Here is a 21,798-nt window from a genome sequence, read left to right as displayed (position 1 = left end):
GTCCAAAAATGTCTTATTTGCCTTCACGTACAACAAAGCTGTGAATGAGATGTGCGGTGTTTACGTCACGATACGACATGGGTATCTTCAAAAAATGCGCGTACACCTTTCTTAAAGGTCGGCAACGCTCCTGTGATTCCTCAAGTGCTGTAAGAGAATATTGTGGGCGGCGGAGATCACTTAACACCAAGTGACCCGTACGCTCATTTGTACTCCTTTTCCTAAAAAAATAATAATAATTTATTAGCGGATAAAGCTGACAGCCTGATAATGAAGTGACCAATTTTGATTTGTCTATGTGTGCGTTAGCTAGCTTAATATACAAAAAACCAAGAAGTTAATTCCATTCGTGGCTGACTTTTTACGACTTATAAATCAAAATATCTTACAGTAACAATAGATTAGCTTTCCTTTTCTACCTTGTTGTATCTCTGTTAGAGATGTTTTCTTTCTTGCATACTTTGATTGTCTACATGCTAGATGTGCGTGACCAATTTTATGCTTAGATAGTTTAGTTCCAAGCGTGGTCGACTTTTTACGATTTGTCAATCAAAATAGATTACAGTGACAATAGATTCGCCTTCCTTTTTCTTTCTGAATCTCCGTTAGAGATGTTCTTCTCTCCCGCTTAGTTTGTCTATACGATAGTAATAATAATATTGACACACTTTTACACAAATTATCTTGCCCCAAGTTAAGCATATATAGCCTGTGTTATGGGTTACAAGACAATGATATATTTAATACAATATACTTACTTAAACATACATAAATACATATTAACATCCATAACTCGGAAACAAACATCCATATTCATCATATAAATGCTTGCACCTACCGGGATTCGAACCCGGGACCTCTAGCTTAGTAGGTAGGATCGCTAACCACTCTTTAGTATATTCTTAGTCTATGGTTGGACAACGATAAAATAAATTAAAGTTGATATCATACTTAATGTCATAACTGTTAATGGAGCAACTAAATTGTAACGTAGTTTATTGTGTGAAATAATTGTTATAATTTTGTGAGACACGCAGGCTCGCTATTTAATGGCTCCGTCTATTTTCGTTAGTACGTTGTTCAAATCCTTAGAACAGTAATTACAAGTCATATATTATTTTGTCAGATAATTTATATGTCTATATCAGGGGCGTGCATATGATATAGGCAATTAGGCAGTGCCTACCACGTTATAAACCTAAATAAATACCGTAAAAGGCAATAAAAAGTTCTAGTGTTAAAGTTAATTTAGTTAAATTTGAACAATTTGTTATGTTTTTAATGTTTACTCACACTTCTGGGATTAATACACAAATAAAACTTGAAAACAAAATTTATGAACGATGCGGGACTCGAACCCGCGACCTCTCGCGTTCCGTGCGAGCGCTCATTCCAACTGAGCCAACCATTCAAGTGACGTATCGTTGATAAAATCTTGTATGCTTTGTTCAACTCTCAGGTTGTGGCTTAATCTACAGGATCTACTTAGCAGTCGATAACCTGCTCAACCCCAATATTTGGATATTAGAAAATTGACTTGAGATGTCGCTTTTGCTAATCTAAAAATTGTTTAAAGAAAATTTATCCTTACGCTAGATACTAGATAGCTACGTAAGAAATCTTTGCATATTCCAAAGCTCAACTACGAGTAGTTAAAATCCACAGTGCCTACCTTAAGAAAACCAATGCGCGCCCCTTGTCTATATAGAGCATTTTGCTTTTAGGCAAGAAGAAGAATAGAATTTTTGATGTTATGGTATTATATTATTGACAAATTCATATAAAAACATTATTTTATTTATTATATACAGAACAACGTCTGTCGGGTCAGCTAGTATTAAATATTAATCACTCTTCCTAGGTTACACTTCACGAAGTGACATCTCAAGGAATTAGTATTACATAGTAGTAATTCTCTTTATAAATATATTAAATTTTCTTTTAATTATACTTTCAAACATACTTCTATACAATTCAGGGCTCACCCTTTTATGTCTGATATAAGAAGGATTTGATAATGCAGCCATCGGAGTAAAAGAACTAAATATATATACACAAACTGAAAACAATACATTTATGAACGATGCGGGACTCGAATCCGCGACCTCTCGTGTTTCGTGCGACCGCTCTTTCCAACTGAGCCAACCATTCGAGTGACGTATCGTTGATAAAATCTTGAATGCTTTGTTTAACTCTCAGGTTGTGGCTTCATCTACAGGATCTACTTTACAGTTAATAACCTGCTCAACCCCTATATTTGCATATTAGGAAATTGACTTGAAATGTCGCTTTTGCAAATCTATACAATTTGTTATACGAGTATTTTTTGTGTGATAATCCCAGAAGTGAGGGTTATCACTTTAAAAACATAACAAATTGTAAGTATACATAATGCAAAATGTAATCGAAAATCTGCATTGTAATGCAGATTCAACGACTAACACTAGATACTAATAAATCTTAGTCACTTAGTATGTAAAATTCACGTGTAAACCCTAAAGCACAGAGTTTATCTTGTGTTAGACGTCCCTGTTTAGACAACCGTGCAGCTACGTTGTGAAATGGAACGATTTTATTATCACCACTGCGACATTTTATTTGTGTTTTATATCAGTTTCCTGTTGCAGTGTCAATGTCTGTTTGTTGTTCGATAGTTTCAATTATGTTCTCTTTTATATACAGGATGGTCGAGAAGTTGATGTCCAAAGCTAAAATTTGAAAGCCTATATATGTTCTACGATTTTGCGTAGTTTAGGAGATAATCATTTTTCCCCTTTTATCCGCTTTTTTCACCTAATTGTGGTTTAGGACTTTTTTCTAATTTTTTTAACACTTTTAGGTAATTTTATTGTTGATAATTATTAACTACAGTTGCAATAAACTATAACAAAAATAAGAAACTATGAATAGTTTAGACAATGCGGAACTAGTTTAGAATTGAGTCGTAAGTTCAAGATAACAGCTCCACCTAAATTCATGAAAATGTTCAAGGTATCAAAAAAATAAATAAAATGGGGAGCCTATGGCTTCTAACTATTTTTAAAAACTTCCCAGAACATTGACCAATAAAATGAGCGAAATTAAAATATTAGCTTTGGACGTCTACTTCTCGGCCATCCAGTATATATTTTATCTATTGTATAATGAAACTTTTTGTTTAATTCAGTAGAAAATATATTTAATACTTCTATTCTAATCACAACTAAGTACACAGTAATACATTAATGATATATTTAACTAGAGCAGTCGGGTGACCAACACGTCCACCACCTCCGACTGTTCCCAGAGAACTCCTCTCTAAACTGCTTGCAATTCGTGACCGTCACTACCATCTACTACCAACTTATTATAACAAATATAATCTTATACTACCTACTTAATGACACAAATTCATAAACATGTGCCGCACACTTTAGCACGTGATTATATAGTAAGAGAATAACTAAAAATATACTATATACGGGATTCGAACGCATGACCTCCGGCGTTCCGTGCCGGTGCTCAAACCAACAGAATTTCATAGCGAGGCGGAAATCGAACGGTTAGCTCAGTTGGTTAGAGCACCGGCACGGAATGCCGGAGGTCGTGTGTTCGAATCCCGCATCGTTCATTAAATTTTACTTTTCAAATTTTATTTGGCTGCTAATTATTTTATTAATAATGTCATAAGTGAAAGTTGATATTAATTACAATATCAAATAACTATAACAATTGGATGTGAAACTTAGATATCTCCTTTATGTCAAAAAAGCAACAAAGTACATTTTGATATTCGTTGTCTGGTCTGGCTGACTTTTAAGGATGAATTTGAAATGTAAATAGTCATTGAATAGGAGAGGAAGACTTGGAATAGGATGACAAAGAGTGTATAACGTAATTGTTATTCCTACCGCCGTCTACATTCTCTTGCAATGCCAGAATCACCGGCCTTTAAGAAAAGTGTACGCGCTGTGTCCTAACTCGTAACGTCCTAGAAACACCGTACAAGGAAGCTCAAATTAGTTTAATTGTACGTGGAAAATTCCCTTGTTTATAAATATTATTTAGATTAATAATATAATAAAGTATTATGTTGACTAAGTCATTCTTGCCTCGTATAGCCACTTTGAGGAATCAATTACGGGGTGCAGTTTACAGAGATTTTTTTGCTAACCCATACCACTTACGGGCCTTCAAGCTTAGGGGATACTTCCATCTGAACCTTTTAGCCGCATCCATGTCCATGAGCAATTGCCTCTTCGCCGTTTGCCCCCTCTTATATAAAAAAAACATGAGTATTTAAAGTAATAACAAAGACTTTAATAGTATACCTGGACAATGTCCCTCGTGGTCGGTTGGTGTCCACTTGATTCATTCCAATTGATACCTAGAACAAATACATTTATAATTAACAAATGTAACCAAACAATATCAAATGGTATTACCCGCCGCGATGGCAAGCGTCCTGATGGAATGACCCTGGTGACTTAAGCACGGGGAAGGGCGCTGGTGTGGGACGCTACTTGCGTCGACACTCTGGCTCCTTTTCATGTCCCAGTTACGTCAGTTGGTGCTGGGGCTGCTGCTTCGACTGCCGAAGACAAACGTCGCATATACGTTGAACTAAGTCTGTTTTATCAATAAACGCAATGCTAAGTTACTCCAAGTTTAAAATTACTTCTCCCTGTCATGTAATTCTGTAGTGACAAAGGTAAGATAAAGACAAAAAGTTTTAAATTTGGTATCACTTTACTTCGCGTTTATTAAAACACAGAGTGAGACACACACCAGAGCGCGGAGAATGTTCAAAATACTATCTTCGCGCCTCAATAAGGACGGATCAGCCTAGGTATCCAACGTGATAATGCTGCCATGAAAATAAGGGACGAGACGAGCAGGACGTTCAGTTCAGGTATCCTGAGTGGCACTATAATTGCGCTCGTCACCTTGAGACATAAGATGTTAAGTCTCATTTGCCCAGTAGTTTCACTAGCTACGGCGCCCTTCAGACCAAAACACAGTAATGTTTACACATTACTGCTACTCGGCAGAAATAGGTGCCGTTGTGCTACCTATAATCTAGCCGGCTTCCTGTGCAAAGAAGCCTCCCACTGGTACTTGGTGTACTTCCACGTAAAGATGGTTATCATTTGTAGTAATAATATCATAGTATTGTAAATAGAGTTATACGATTTGTTTTATATCAAATTAACAGCTTCCTTGGAAAACTCCACGCAATGTTTTGTAATAAACTCGAATGTATTTTATTGTGCCCGCTGTGAACGGTGACATAAATCATTCAAGAGCAAAACCAATATTGTGTCGCTTCAGAAATATTCACATCGCAAACATTTTTATTGCAACCATTTTGTTTTGTTTGATTGAGCTGGAACAGTGGTCAATGCTCGCTTGCTTTTAAAATTTGTATTTTTATAAATTCGTAAACAGTTTTCATGTACTCCCATTAGCGTCAGTGGCTCAATAGGTTGAACTGTTGACTACGGAGCCGCCGGTTCGATTCGCGCCACGTACCAATTGTTTTCTTGACATTTTGACATTATAGTTCACGATATATGATTGCTTTTTGCTTAAACGCTTCAAACATATCTGTTGGCTAGGAATTAGATAGGCTCCTAGCCAGTACCGACTTACGTAGTAGCTACGGACCCTCCAGCTACGTTTTCGGTTTTTGAATTCATATATACATTTATTCGACGCTTTATAAGGTCGGTAATTCTCTTGTGATTCCTCTGGTCAAGTGAGTAAGGGCTGCGGAGATCATATACCATCAGGTGACACCTATGTATATAAGTGTGTCCTCGTCTTCGATAAAAAAGGTATAGTTAAATATATCATCATCATGATCACCATCAAAAGGAAGACATCCACTGCTGCACAAAGGCCTCTCCCAAAGATTTCCATGACGATCGGTCCTGCGCTGCCCTCATCCAACGTATTCCGGCAATCTTGACCAGATAGTTGGTCCATCTTGTGGGGGTCTCTGTCCAGGGCCTACCAACACTGTGTTTTCCGGTACGTGGACGCCATTCGAGGACAATACTGCCCCAACGGCCATCTGTCCGTTGAACTATGTGCCCTGCCCACTGCCATTTTAGTTTCACTATTTTAATTTCACTACTTTAGTTATAATGTAATTTAATTATTTTGTAAAAGATAAAAATAAAGAATCAAAAACGTGGTAAAAAAGAGTGAAAACAAAAGTTGTAGATCTTTTTTTTAACTATAACTATTTATCTTTTTTCCATAGGACTTGTAGTTTCGCCTGAAATCGAGATATACCGTTTTATATCCTTTTCACTAGCCGACCTCAGATCCCATAATTTATTTTTTCTTTAATTTTTGTTATATTCTCTTCCTTTTCCAATGAGTTTCATCCTACTATTATTTATTTTCACTTTTTATCATTTTCAATGGCTTCAGCAGTCTGGTCTATAGGACCATAGACTTGGAATAAGCATAACTAACGTATAGACTAACTGACAGCTCAATAATGTGACCAATTTTCAGCAAAGACATAAAAAAACCATCACGAAAATAACTGTGAAACTGTTTCATAATTATTCAGTATCTTTATATATATATAATTCTTCTGTACGTGTGTTGACAGTGAACTCCTAAGCAGCTGGACCGATTTGAATAAAATTTTCTGTGTGTGTTCAAGTAGATTCGAGGTTGGTTTAAATTCACAATTGAACTACTTCCTAAGTGGCGGCTGGACCGATAGTGATGATTTTTAGAGTGTTCCAGTGAATTTATGATTGGTACGTATGTTAGTGATCTCCTCCTAACGTGTGGACCGATTTTACAAATTTAACACGTGTGTACAGCACAACGTCTGTGGGGTAGGTTTCGCTAGTATTATATATATATGTTGGACAACTCGCTTTAAAAGAAAACAAATTGTCATTTTCATAATTATTAGTTCTAATGGCAGCTCAATATGACTGACATTTCAAATTTAGCAAAACAAACTATTTCTTAGGAGTGAAGTCCGAAATAAACTTTAGTGGTATTTAGGGACAAATAGTTGTGAGTTTCCGAATACCTGGTCATCCCTTTAAGCCAGAAAGCAATTATAGAATATAATTCGCGTAACTTATTACTGAAACAGCAATTACTTGACCCTTCGGATTGCTGAAGTAGGCTTTTAACGACGATGGGTTCGCTCAACGAGTACTGCGTTAAGTGAAAAATTATATCCTGACATTTATCATTGTCATTTGTAAACGGAATATCAGTGATGGCGTGTATATTAATGTGGTTTTCGATTGAAGCTTTGAATTCGTTTAATTTTCATGGAAAGCCGATAAATCTTATATCTAAAGTAAAACTACAAAAAGCCAATTAAAGGTTCTTATAAAAAAGAAAAAATTTATAGAATTTTTTTAAGAGGAGGTTTAACAGGCAAAAGGCTCACGTGATAGGCATGGACATAATATACAAACTATATATGAGTTACACAAATCATATAAATATACTTAAGCAAAATGGAGGACAATAAATATAATAAAATGTTTCATTCTAAAATTAAGGATTAGTCTCCGCTGCGCTCCAACCAGATACCGCACTATTTAAGAACAATAGCTTTTTTATTACAGCAACTATTAGATGCTTGTGGGCATGGCATCTTGATACTCAATGGCATCGCAAAACGCGTGAATTGCAATTTCTATACAAACTCCTGTCGCTGGTAAGCTATACGTCGTCCCATTGACAGACAGCGTGCACGGATAAGGTGAGTTACCGTCGATAAGTTTATTAGGACAGAAAAGTCAACGATAGTTACGATTTTTATCTCACGATCTATCGATCTATCAAATAAGAGACTGAATATTGGTGACGGCCGTAAAATAAATGTTTCTTGTCAATATTAGAAATTATAAGATGATCTACTTTTTCGCACCCGCGCGATAAGCCTACACGATACAGAGCTAGTAGGGAAGATGTTCTTCTTTTTCGCGAGATATATACTTATTATCTCATAACATTTTAAATATCCTATTAATTATACAGAGCTGTATTATCCATAATATCTCAGAAAATTTCTTTTTGTTTATCCGGTTTAAGGCCAAATTGATTAGCCTCCCTCACGGAAAACTGAATATTGGGAACGGTCGTAAGTGAGGTGTAGACCTGTCAAAAGGAGATGAAGTTGGTTGTTTACTATGAGTTAGCATGTAAAATTTTGTGAAAAGAATCAAAATAGTTTAAAAGCAGACAATTCCGAATTATTGTCACGATATCACTACATAATGTTCAAATTCAAATATTTGTATTCAAAATCACTTATTGAACGTCAAAAACTACCACCCATTCATAATAGACTGCCTCAGACCTCAGAAGAACGGGCGCAAGAAACTCAGCGGGCTTTATTTATAAAAATATTCATAACAATGTAATATATATACCTTCACTAGTTTATAGAAAACCTAAATTATTACTAAGGAAATCATTCTTGTGATGTTTTGAATATATTATTTTTTACCAGTGGATGCTGCCAACCAGTTCTCATATAGAATGAGCCAGTGCCACAAGCGGATGATGCTAAACTGTATTCAAAGTCTATAATAGAATCTAACAAACGGGCAAGCCACTCAAAATCACAAGTGCACAGTCAATTGTCGTAAGTTGTACTGACACCTTTCGACATTGACTTCGCGAGTGGCACGTCATGTAAACATTTACGAGCGACCTGAGTGCGGTCTCCACAACCACACCTGTGGATGTAATAAAATAAGTTACGGCCCACCAAGTGCCACATGAAAATTTGAACGTTTCAGATTTTCCATGTCGTAAATTTTTATGTTAATTCATTCGTTTATAGACTTAAGACTAAGACCGATTTCACCATTGAATTAGATCGCGGGTAGAACACTTTGAACTAAGTTTACGCCTGTAAACGAGTTTACAGGTTTCATTCGGATTTCACAAACACAAACTAAACACAGTTATAGCCTAAACGCGTTTAAACGCTGACTGATGTGTATTTTGTAAAGCACTTTTTGAGAAGAGTTACTCGAAGGGCAGCCATTATTACGAAACTCCTCTAACCCTAATAAAATTACATTCCAAGCTGACGGAATTCAATTCAAAAGATCGTAAATTCTTAAATACAACCAAATTTCAGATAATATGAATGTGTATTTAAGTGCTTCTTCTACTCTTAAATAGTTCTTCTTAAAGCGATCGTTATATAGTCTCCGAGTTTAATTTATGTCAACACGATTTTATATTTATTTAAATTGATTCGAGAAACAAAAAGGTGGTTGGAGTACGGTTGGCAACGGTCCACGATTCACAGACAGGGCGTAAGCTAATAAAGCTTCAGTATTCCGATCTCAGACGGCTCCCGAAGGCTATATTAAAACATTCGCTAACTCACGAACCGACTGTAATAGGGAATGGTGTTTAATTATTTTCCGGGAATTTGTTTTAATGCTTTATAAATCAGCGAAGCGCGAGTATATAAGATTAGCTTTTGGGTTGAGAATTTCGTTGGCTCCTGTAGTATTTTTATATTTTATGGAAGGGTTAGTGACTGACGTTAAGGGCTGATTTCAGCATTAAAGAAGAACACGATTCGAAAGAACACTTTCAACTAAGTTTACGCATGTGAACGAGTTTATGTATTTAATTCACATTTAACAAACGCGTTTAAGTTCTAAACTCCGAATTTTGGACGTTTAACATATTTGACCACTGGCATTATCGTAACAGAAACGATGAATATAATACATCTGAATTTGATCATAATAACCATTGACAGTGTTGACAGTTATTTGATACATTCTATCGTTGTTGATGACATGTTAACTCAGTTTTCGTGAACGCGCTTATACTGTATTGGTGAAATCGCCTTTAATCGAGATTGGCATTTGAACTAGTTTAAGTAGTGAGTTTTATTAAACTCAGTTTAAAGTGTAATTGGTGTTAATTATTTGTATAATTTTTTTTTTGTCAAATTTTGTTAAATGATTTCGAAGTCAATCACCCTTAAATGATTTGAACGGCTATTGTCGGCTTCCTATATAAAATTTTTTTTAGGAAATGGGCGATTTAAAATTAAATACAGCTTTTAGTGATACGTCCATTACAATGCAGTTATTCTACTAAAACTTCTGGATCGCTTAGGTAGAGATATATAGCGCACTTAGACTTTGCTTAAACTTTACTTACTTAAAATTTAACTGGATGTGATAAAACGCAACTTGACTTGGGCTGGGCTGTCTGATCATATGTTCATCTTAATTTCAGCTGTCAAATGACTATAAAAACGAAATAAAAAATTATTGTAAACTTACACTCAACTAACTTGTATATAAATAGGTCTGAGCAAAGTCTAAATATGCCTTAAAGACATAAGATGTTAAGTCTACTACCTGCCACTACCTACGGCGTGTTAATATTACCTAGAGTCCTTGAAAAAGTCTATACCCTAGAGCCTAAAGAAGGAAATGAGCTTCCTTGTGCGGTTTCCAGGACGATACGACATACTTATCTTCAAAAAATTTAGGAAAACCATACCTAAACGCTTGAAATTGTACTTATGACAATTATAAGCTCTTCGAGCTCAATAATCGAGCGTTATAATGTTTGCAGATTGCAAAAAGTCTCCTTCTGTTACCAGTGCTTTATAATTAGTTAAAATTTTTAAAACATAAAACACAATGTACGTAATATAATGCCCAACAAAACATACCAATTTAAAAAACAAACACATTGTAATGAACGGTAAATGTGACACTTTACATTCTATTGTCATTCGCGTTGTTCATAAAAATAAATGAAACAGGTTAGACGGCGGTGTTAAACTGTGTCCTATATATCGTAAACGAAGTGGCCCAGTTAGCGAGAGACAATACATAGAGCGAGAGTCGGCCATGTGTTAACCCGTTTAGTATTACTATTAAACTTTGAAGAGGAAAATAAAACAATGAATGTTGGGTATCAGTTGAACCCGGCTTCGTTTGTTCGGCGCATACGTTCAACTCTCGTTGCGAATAGAATAGAGAATGGTGATAAATAGCGCTGGAATCCTTTATAATATCGGAGATAGGAATTTCAAAGCACTGATATTTAATTATGGTTTCGCGAGAGTAAAATTTACAAGTTATTTCATATTTTCATTATTTATTGAAATAACTCATTTTGTAACCGTAAAAACTAGTTAATTGTAAGTTGTTTTAATAAAGTTTGGTTTATTTTTCAGCTGCGATGGCACGTTGTGTTTATAGATTAGTACCCAACGTCATAGACGTTTGTTTCCTTTTAGAACGTTGTAGTAACTTTTAAAATTTGGTACGGAACGAGAAAATTATAAGCTTGTAATCTAATTCTAATGTATATCCCTGCTCGTATGAATAGGCATTGATACACACACACACTTTTACACAAATTATCTTTCCTGAAATTAGGCATATAGCCTGTGTTATGGGTTGCAAGACATCGATATATTTAATACAAAATACTTACATAAATACATATAAACATCCATAACTCGGAAACAAACATCCATATTCATCATATAAATGATTGTACCTACCGGGATTTGAGCCCGGCACCTCTAGCTTAGTAGGTAGGATCGCTAACCACTCGGCTATACAGGTCGACATAACTCGCTATTTTATGCTTTTGTTAATATTTTTCCAGCTTTGCGCTTAATAAATATATATTTTAAGATTTAGTATGTTAGATGTATCCGTACTATAAATAAATTGTATGTTATTAGTGCTGTGTACGCCGTTATTGTTACAAGTACCAAAACAATACAAAAATCTGTGAAAATATCAATGTAATAAATGCGCGTAATGTCGTAGTTTGTATGTGTTTTAAAAATAAACATTAAACGCCGTTTTCAATAACCTATCTATCCTTAGTTTAACTTATGGATACATTGCTGTCACCGTTTAATAACAAGATCTTATCTATCTATAGTTTTGTCCAATATAGTTATAGTCCAATGCTTTATGTCGATAGGTTATTGAAATGTAAGTAAGCGTAAAAGTATAGATTTGTCTACGCCTAGTAAGTTAAACTAAGGATAGATAGGTAATTGAAAACGGCCCTTAAAAACCACACAGTTAGAGCTCATAAGAAAATTAATAAAAATAAAAATACATACTATTTTATGGAAAAGAGGACAAACGAGCGTACGCGTCACCTGATGTTAAGTGATCACCGACATTCTCTTGCAACACCAGAGAAATAACAGGAGCGTTGCCGGCCCTTTAAAAAAGTGTATGTGTTTTTTTAAGGTAGAGTAGGCATGTCATATCGTCCTGGAAACACCGCACAATGAAGCTCATTTCCTTTATTAGGCCCTAAGGTAACGAATTTTTCAAGGACTCAGTAAAGTATGTACTTGACAATGAAGTGATCGTGGCTGTTTAAATGGTAGATAAAAGTAGAGGAGTAGAAAAAGGCTTTATTATACATAATATCCGGACGACCGAGCCTTGCATGGATTTTTAGAAATGTACAAAAGTTGAACAAAAAAAAAACTAGTAGGGCATCTGGATTTGAACCCAGGTCTTCTGCTTTCCGGATCACCCAATGTCCCATCTGAGCTAATATAGTCTTGTATATAGTGACGAAATTTACAATTGTATTCTATTGTTATTGTAGCAGTTACTCACTAAAACACGGATAAAACTACATTTTTTTAAATTGAAACCTAGCTAGTTCGATTTTTTGCCCCCAAACTACTACCTGTATACTAAATTTCATTAAAATCGTTGGAGCCGTTCCCGAGGTTCAGATTGTATATATCTATATAGAAGAATGGCTCGTTTAAAGATATAATTGAATGTACGCATAATGCAAGGAATCGCTGCTATGATACAGGTGCAACAACGTTTTAATCACACCCAGATGGCAGATGAATCCCGTAGTAATTAAATTTCTTCTCAAACAATGTGATTCGCTATTCGAGCCATAAAGCCGGACATTTATCTGTGAGGCGGCACGTTAAATGAGATAGTAAAAGTTTTTATGGCTAGATCAGAGTCGCTATAGAGACGAGAGGGCCTAAACAATTCAGTTATGGAAGTAATCGTTGGGATGTGTTCGAGAGTAGCCTTTGAAGTACGAGATACAAAAAGAGCAAAAGATTTGTCGAATAATGATGAACGTTGGCTATAACGATCTCTATCTGCGTTTCAATATACGACTGACGCATTACAAATGGATAAAACACAGTCTTGAAGTATTCTTTGATAAAACATGTTTTTGTAGTTTAAGTCTGCTCACACAATATATCTATACTATCAATATTTTCTGTCAAAACTCAACTAATGTTTTAATTTATGAAGAAATAAAAAAAAATCACCCTCCTCGTCATTCTTGCAGTGTTGTATTGTTTGTAAATAAAATAATCACTCTGTATATAAAGCAACAATACTTGTAGTGTTAATATTGAGGGTATTTGTAAGTTATTTAGTTTGTAATGTTTTTCATATTATTTCTTAGCACCTAAATGTTTATGCTTTTGTTTTGTTTTTTTTCTGTATAATTAATATTTGTATGTAGTTTTAAGTTGTTTCATTTTTATTTAAAAATAAGTAATTTAATTTAAGTAGTTAATTAGGTATTAAACTTTAAATTTAAATAATATTATATGTCTTACGACGACCTTATTGTACACGGTAAAACTCAAAAGAGTTTATGTATGTACAATAATTTTGTTACCTATAATATGTAATTTGTTAATAAGAAATAAATTATTAAGAATTTAAATATTGAAAAAAACGTTTATTACTACATGTATATGACTACATATACGGTACACATAAAAATAACATTTTTTACAATTTTTGTCTGTCTGTATGTTTCGGATAATCTCTGAAATAGCTGGACCGATTTTGACGAAACTTTTATTGGCAGATAGCTGATGTAATAAGGAGTAAGTTAGTTAAAATCTTTTATTTTAGAAAAATTAAGTAATGTTGCAATGTCCAAGAAACGGTCTAACTCTAAAAATAATTTATATGGCAAAACAACGTTTGCCGGTTCAGCTAGTTGTTAAATATCAACTTTAACTTAACAATTACTTATATATAAACTTATAACACAATAGAAATATATTTATTTATCAGAGAGATCATTACTGTGTTCCAGACTGAAGGACGCCGTAGCTAGTGAAATTACTGGGCAAATGAGACTTAACATTCTATGTCTCAAGGTGACGAGCATAATTTCTTGGGTTTTTTAAGAATCCTGAACGGCACTACATTGTAATGGGCATGGCGTATCAATTACCATCAGCTGAGCGTTCTCATTGTCTCGTTCCTTATTGTTATAAAAAAGTATATTATTAATTATAAATAATTGTATATCTTTGCGCATGGAAAAACAAAATTGTGTTCGCAAAATTAAAAAGTACACACCCAACATAAATTGGATAACCTAGGTTAAACGACAACTAATTTTCTTCTTATGTTGTAATTTTATAAGCAAGTGTAGTATAATCTCATACAAATTAATTATGTTAGTCAAAACACTGTCTCGTAAATATAAAAACGACATGTTTGTTAAAGTCAACCAATAAATCTCAGAATATTCAGGAGTTGTACAATCATTCGATTTTGAGGATAACAACGGTTAAGAGATTAAACCAAAACCGTATGTTAATATGAATCATAAATATAATAAAAGAAACCAAATGAAATTATATTATATTTTTAAGCTTTTATCATAGCGGAACTTTAACTTACTCACAATATATATTTTATTAATTTTCGATCGCATTTGTACTGTAGAGTGAGACCACGGGATTCCATGTTTTTAGATTCTTTAGATTAGTTCCATGTTTTTTCCCGTATTGTCAACCGAATATACCCGAAATAATGGACGTCGTCAGCAGTGTGTGTCGTGAATTAGGAAAACAAAAAAGAATTAGACGGAAATTGGACAGATTGATATACTATTAGTATGGGATTCCATGTTTTTAGATTCTTTAATATACCGGAAAGTATGGACGTCGTCAGCAGTGTGTGCCGTGAATTAGAAAAACAAAAAAGAATAAGACGGAAATTGGACAGATTGATGTACTAATAGTTTGGGATTCCATGTTTTTAGATTCTTTAGATTAGTTCCATGTTGTTTCCCGTAGTCTCACTCTGCAGTACAAATGCAACAAAAAGACCCGAAAGTATGGACGTTGTCAGTAGCGTGTGTCGTGAATTTGGGAATAAAAAATATTTTTTACTAAAAAAGTGCCAGTTAATAATTATAATATATATAATCAACCTGAGTGAAAACTCCAAAAAAAGCTGTACACAAAAACAATAATATCATCGAGGTAAACAAAAATTTTCATAGAAAAACTACGGGGCCAAACTATGTAAAATTTTTATGGGACCAAATGGCATCTAGTCTGCATCGAACTAAAAATAACTTAAATCGGACGGATCATAAATCTCAGAGTAATCGGTGTACATACATAAATAATAAAAGAAAACCGAGGTGGTTTTCAATTCTTTTTTAAGTCGGTTAAAAAAAATGAATTGGACGCCACTTGGACAGATTGATGTATATAGTGTCAAGTGTCAATGTGTCAAGAGTTTCTCGCCGCCTCCGCAGTTCCGCCGCGACCACGATTCAATTCCAATTGCAATTGGATCGAAATATCTGCATCAAATTAATAAAATATATATCGTGAGTACCCGTCATAATAATTACAAATGAAATTAGCTTGATATGAATGAAAAGAGTGCGTGCTAAACACTCTACTTACTATTATGCGAAGAGGCATCATTAAGTAACGGTAAAAATCCTGCTAAAATGTGTAAAGAATGTTATTTTAGCTAGGGGAGTGAAAGTAGCATTGTACATCAGCACAGACATCAAAAGGCATATATCAAAGATGAGTGTTGGTATGCTGGCACGTAGGGTAGGGAAACGACAGTAGGGCGCCGCACAATATACGGGGTCCCTCCATTTCAAATTTACATGAAGCCAATTTTCAGAAAAACACGAAAATGTTTCCTTGTTTACTGTTACGTGTAGTTCTTTGACTTTCAACGTATACACAATGTTTATGAATGAAGTAAAGTCAATGTTTATACTGTATGCTTACGAGGCTATCGCAACAGACATAATCTGTGAGAGTGTGTAAATGAAAAGAGGAAAGATTTTCGGTTATTTCGGTTGTCTGCTCGGAAATAATATTTTGCTTCTTATATTTTTGAGACATTGTTGACTTAATATACTAATACATTTATTTAAACAGAAAAAAACTTATATCTACTAATAATAAAATTGACACACATTTTTGCACAAATTATCTTGCCCCAAATTAAGCATATAGCCTGTGTTATGGGTAACAAGACAACGATATATTTAATACAATATACTTACTTAAACATACATAAATACATATAAACATACATAAATACATGTAAACATCCATGACTCGGAAACAAACATCAATATTCATCATATAAATGCTTGCACCTACCGGGATTCGAACCCGGGACCTCTAGTCTAGTAAGTAGGATCGCTAACCACTCGGCTATACTAGAACAATGAACCTAAAACTAGAAACCTTAAAAAATATAATATTATAACTAAAATATATTATTAAAAGGAGTCCCTTTAGGCAAGGTTCCGAAGACACTGGCAGCGTTCCCCTATGAATAGCTAGACTAATTCTTTGTCCGAGGTAGCTGCCAGCTCTTCGGTCTCCTGTGAAGTCGACTAAACTTTTTCCTATTTCCTTAAAAAGCCTTGTAGCGCTAGGACCCCACGGACCAAGGATCTCGGCAAAAATACATTGTTAACTACATTAAAGGCAAATTTTCTAAAAATTGATTCCTTTTTGAATTATTTTTAATGTCCCTTCAAACTCTACCACCGCTTCGGAAATAAATGGCGCTCTGAGAGAAGAAACGGCGTAAGAAACCCTCCCATCATTATTTTTTGCGCTCATTTTAATAAAATATACAATATTGTACTGTCATTGTTATTGGTATATAATAATCATAATCTAGTCACAGGGTGTCCGATCATTTAGATATTCAGCTGTGGAGTAGTAGGATTTACGACAGAGCTATTTTTAGTAAGACATTTAAATTTATAGATAATTTCTGAACAGTGACTGGGACTTATTATACCGGTATCAGGGAACTATTTCAATACTTTTGGTCAGCAGTCAGACCAATTGGAGGGGGTCAAACATCCCCCCAGACATACATAGAGGGTTGCTATGGAACTGCGCCAGGATGATAACTTACTATTGTTAAAAACAAATGGCAGTTGTAGACACTGGTCATAAAAGTGAAAACTCAAAACTTTTAGTATTCATATTTGAAAGTTCATAAAGTTAAAATAAATTATATTATTAATTTCATTTTATTTGTAAAACTTATTTTCAATAATATATTAATCAAACAAATACACTTTTGTAACAATGCACAGCATATGCACATAAAAGTTTCCACAGTAGTAATTTTGCACAATACGTCAGCTGTATAGCTACAGATATACTGCTGTAAGCATTTCGGTGACGCGAATTCACGAGATTGCACCCATCCAAAACATGTCTAACTATATACATTTAAATTTATTTTTTAATTATTTATTTATCGCGTCCGCTAGTCGACGCAAAAACAAGATTTTTCCGTACCAAAAAGTGCCCATTAAGGCTTAAGAAATATTCAATTAAAAAATTCTACCTTTGTAACTTTTTTTTTATTTTTCTTTATGGAATAGGAGGACAAACGAGCGTGCGATGGTGGAATTTGGCGGCAGAAATCAGGTTAAACAGCACTTCGGAACACTCCCCGTGATAAATGCGGTAGAAAACACACAATGAAGCGACGTCTCTACGCAACGCCAAGTAATCCACTTAACTTATAAAAAAATGCTCCCAATATAATTAGTATATGACTATTTCTAAGACAAGATATATGTATCTATTTTAAAACCGTATCTAATATATTATACGCGAGTAAAACCGCTGGACTTATGCTTTAACACACAAACCGATATAAAATATGATTTGCAGAACAAAAATACGGTGCTGTCCTTAGTTCTATTAAAATTTTAAACAGAAAAATATAGTCGTAAGCAAACAATAAACAGAAAACCCTTTTTGTTATAAAATAAGCTTAATTTCGATGTAAATCCTCTTTCGGGAATTAATTTTTCATCTTTAAATTTGAATAATTAAAAGTTGAACATTGTTTTCTATGGAAATTGTTTTGGAATACAGAAATTTCTGTGACATTCAAAAACGTTTTGCCATATTTTATTTTAAGCATAGATTTATTATATTATGGGATTAATACAATGACGTTCTATACGTAAACGTCATTAGTTTGATAAGTTTAGTTTTAACGTGGTTTAAATAATTTGTATCCGATCGCCGTTTTCATCATATTATAATAATAAACATGAGTTTGGACCGTATTTTAATTGGTCGGTCAGATCAAATTAGTGTCATAATCCAATTTGTGAGTGGATGGCGATTGCAGGGATTATTGTCTTATTGAATACTAGTTGATTCCCGCGACTTCGTCCGCGCACATGACTATATATACTAGTAATAAGAGATACTTCTATGAAAACAATACTTTAACATTTTATAAACTAAAATCTATTTTATTTTCTCATAAAAAGAATATAATATTCGAAAATATATCATTGTTAGCTTGTTTTGTTTAAATATTGTTATGAGCAAATATGTTTTAAAATTTATAGCTCAACGCCTCAGGACATAAGGTAAGTATTCAGTAGTGTAGTTCGTTTATTACAATACAACAATTTCATGTTTAAACATTACCACACCATATAATTCAGATCTTATATGATTTAACGAGAACCTATTATACACACAAAGAAGTAAATTTGTACTTTGCATCTCGCAATCGGCTTAAATAATATTGGTGAAATTTGATACACTGATGATTTTGTTTTCCAATCTATTGTCTTTGGTAAATTCCACCCGCAATAATTTTTTTTTATTATGAACAGAACAATGTCTGTAGGGTTAACTAGTAATATATACCTAGTCCTGCCATAAATACTGAAAAAATGAAAAAACATAATTTTATTTGCAAATAACATCTATAACTTTTACAGTGTGTTAGTTTAATACATCAACGTAAAACATTTTAAAATATAAAAAGCAGAATATTGGAAGTGGTTTACATTGGCTGCAATACAGTCCTTTAAACGTTGAGGCCAGTTATCAAAAGCACGCATCCATGGGATAAATCTTCACTACCAATCGTACGGATTATTTTAGGGACTCCAAATTATCATGGCGTTTAGAGCAAGCCGTATTCTCTAAAACTGACCATAAATCATAATCCAGCGGTTTAAGATCGGGACTTGACTACGGCCAGTCTATTGTTTACAACATAACAAATTGTTTAGATTTGCAAGAGCGACATCTCAAGTCAATTTCCTAATATTCAAATATTACAGGTTATCAACTGTACAGTAGATCCTGAAGGTGAAATGACATCGTTTATAAAATTTTGCTTTCGAATTGTATAGAAATGACAGATTCCATATTCAAATGTAATTTATTGTTTATTTTTATTGTAACAGTATTTATGGCCGGACTAAGTATATAAGAGATTTCCAACTATGAATTGACTCATCACGATATCTCTGGAACCATAAGGCGTAGAGACTTGAAATAAGGTAGGAATATTCCATTCGCCGAGAAGAAGTCATGTAGAGAACGAATCTTACGAAATTTCACCCGCAAGAGTGTTTTATAGTTTTTTATTTTGTTTCTTTTTTATAGTTCTTTTTTAAAATATTTTCTTACACCAACGAAGTATAACTTTTAAGGCGTGTACATATAAGTACACATATTTTTTTTAACATCATTAAACCCTATAAGCTATATTGACACAATCATGATTCGTACTATATACCACTGGACTGGCGGCTGTCAAAGTGCTTTTGTGCCTGTTTGATATTCGCCATTTTGGCGCTGTTGGCCATGTAGCGAGAGTCTGCGGTACTGAAACTAGTGATGTACAACTTCAGCGAACATCGATAGATGGTGGGAAACTACATATTTACAAAAAAGAACTGTGTACTTTATAACGTTAATTCTTGAAGTATAAATAACACGGAAAACGTACGAAATTAATTCAAAATGCACAAATACTTCAGAGTATTGTACGTTCCTTCGCATCCATTTGTATTATACGTCAAAATTAGTTCTCTGGACGCTCGCGAGTGGCGCTTCAAATAGGCACATTAAATTTGCTGTCAAAGATATGTAACAGCCTGTCCAGTGGTATTTATACAGGCCAAAGCAACATACACGTACAAGAAAGTTGCGCGAGCAACTAACTAGTTTCGTAAGCAGTAAGTACAGGATCGATAAGGGCTTAATGAATTCTAATAAGTATTAATGAAAACAGAATGAAAGGGAACGGCCTCATAAATTACATCTAAGAGATATTTGCTCTCTAAACGTTAACAGCTTAGAAGTGGTCAGTATTTTTCCTACGAAGTCGATTTTATTCATTAGAATAATAATTTTCCATTAACGGAATCATTTATAGGGATACCAATAAAAGTGTAGCCACAGTAGATATAGCCGTCTTGCACGTCTGGGTTCCTTACGGAAAAATATTGTATATTAATGTATATATTAAAAAAACGACTATGTAATTATTATATTTATTGTAATTTAACGCAGAAATCGCGAGCAACAACTTACCCAGATAAATCTTTTAGGGGTTTTCGTGGTATTTAGATGTATAAGTTTTATTGTGTGCTTTGTTTTGAATAATAAATGGCAAAAATAATTGAGATTTTATTATGTACTGGCATTATAAAGTAGTTCTATATTAACAATTTGTTATGTTTTTAAAGTGATAATCCTCACTTCTGGGATTAATTACATAAAGAAAACTGGAAACAAAATTTGATGAACTATTCGAGAATCGAACCCGCGACCTCTCGCGTTCCGTGCGAGCGCTCTTTCCAACGGAGCCAATCGTTCGAGTGACTAAGTTCAACTAAGTGAGCGTGACTCTCAGGCTGTGGCTACACCGGCTGAGAATTGAACAAAGCATACAAGATTTTATAAGCGATACGTCACTCAAACGGTTGGCTCAGTTGGAAAGAGTGCTCGCACGGAACGCGAGAGGTCGCGGGTTCGAGTCCCGCATCGTTCATAAAATTTTATTTTCAGATTTATTTGTGTATTTAAAAAAATATGTATGTACTTATATACGCAAGTAAAATTATTCCTAGTGTTATTTTACATTTGTAGAAGGAAAAATATTGTAATACAACCAATGAATATATTATTACACCGATTTAGTAAATTTAGTCTGAAGTATGATGATACAAACAACCTAATTGACCAAATAACGTCAGGGTGTCAAAGTTGGGTGTCGTTGTGCGCGCAAATCTCGCTCTAAAACTAATTCTTTTAAAAGAGACAAGCTAGTTAAATTGCACAAATCAAATTTGAAGATGAAGCCACAACCTGAGAGTTGAACAAAGCATACAAGATTTTATGACGATACGTCACTCGAACGTTTAGTTCAGTTGGGAGAGCAATCGCATGGAACGCGACATGTCGTGGGTTCCAGTCCCGCATCGGTCATAAAATTTTGTTTTTCATATTTTTTTTGTGTATTTATCCCAGAAGTGAGGATTTTCACTTTAAAAACATAACAAATTGTTTAGATTAGCAAGAGCGACATCTCAAGTAAATTTCCTAATATGCAAATATTGGGGTTGAGCAGGTTATCAACTGTAAGATAGATCCTGTAGATGAAGCCACAACCTGAGAGTTGAACAAAGCATACAAGATTT

The 21,798-nt window shown here is 34.2% G+C and overlaps 1 protein-coding gene across 1 annotated transcript in view; it reads right to left on the bottom strand.

The window, feature by feature from the left end:
* The window catches only part of LOC126968893 (uncharacterized), a 269,048-nt gene that overhangs the window by 114,552 nt on the left and 132,698 nt on the right, over nucleotides 1-21,798 (bottom strand). The window contains exon 2 of the mRNA XM_050814038.1: nucleotides 4,311-4,366. The gene's annotated coding sequence lies outside the window, so the exon portion shown is untranslated. The remainder of the gene's footprint in view (nucleotides 1-4,310; nucleotides 4,367-21,798) is intronic.

Source organism: Leptidea sinapis, chromosome 17 (genome assembly GCF_905404315.1).
Source record: "Leptidea sinapis chromosome 17, ilLepSina1.1, whole genome shotgun sequence".
NCBI classification, from domain to species: Eukaryota; Metazoa; Arthropoda; class Insecta; order Lepidoptera; family Pieridae; genus Leptidea; species Leptidea sinapis.
The sequence above is the reverse complement of the archived record's forward strand: the minus strand, read 5'-3'. Positions and strand labels throughout refer to the sequence as shown.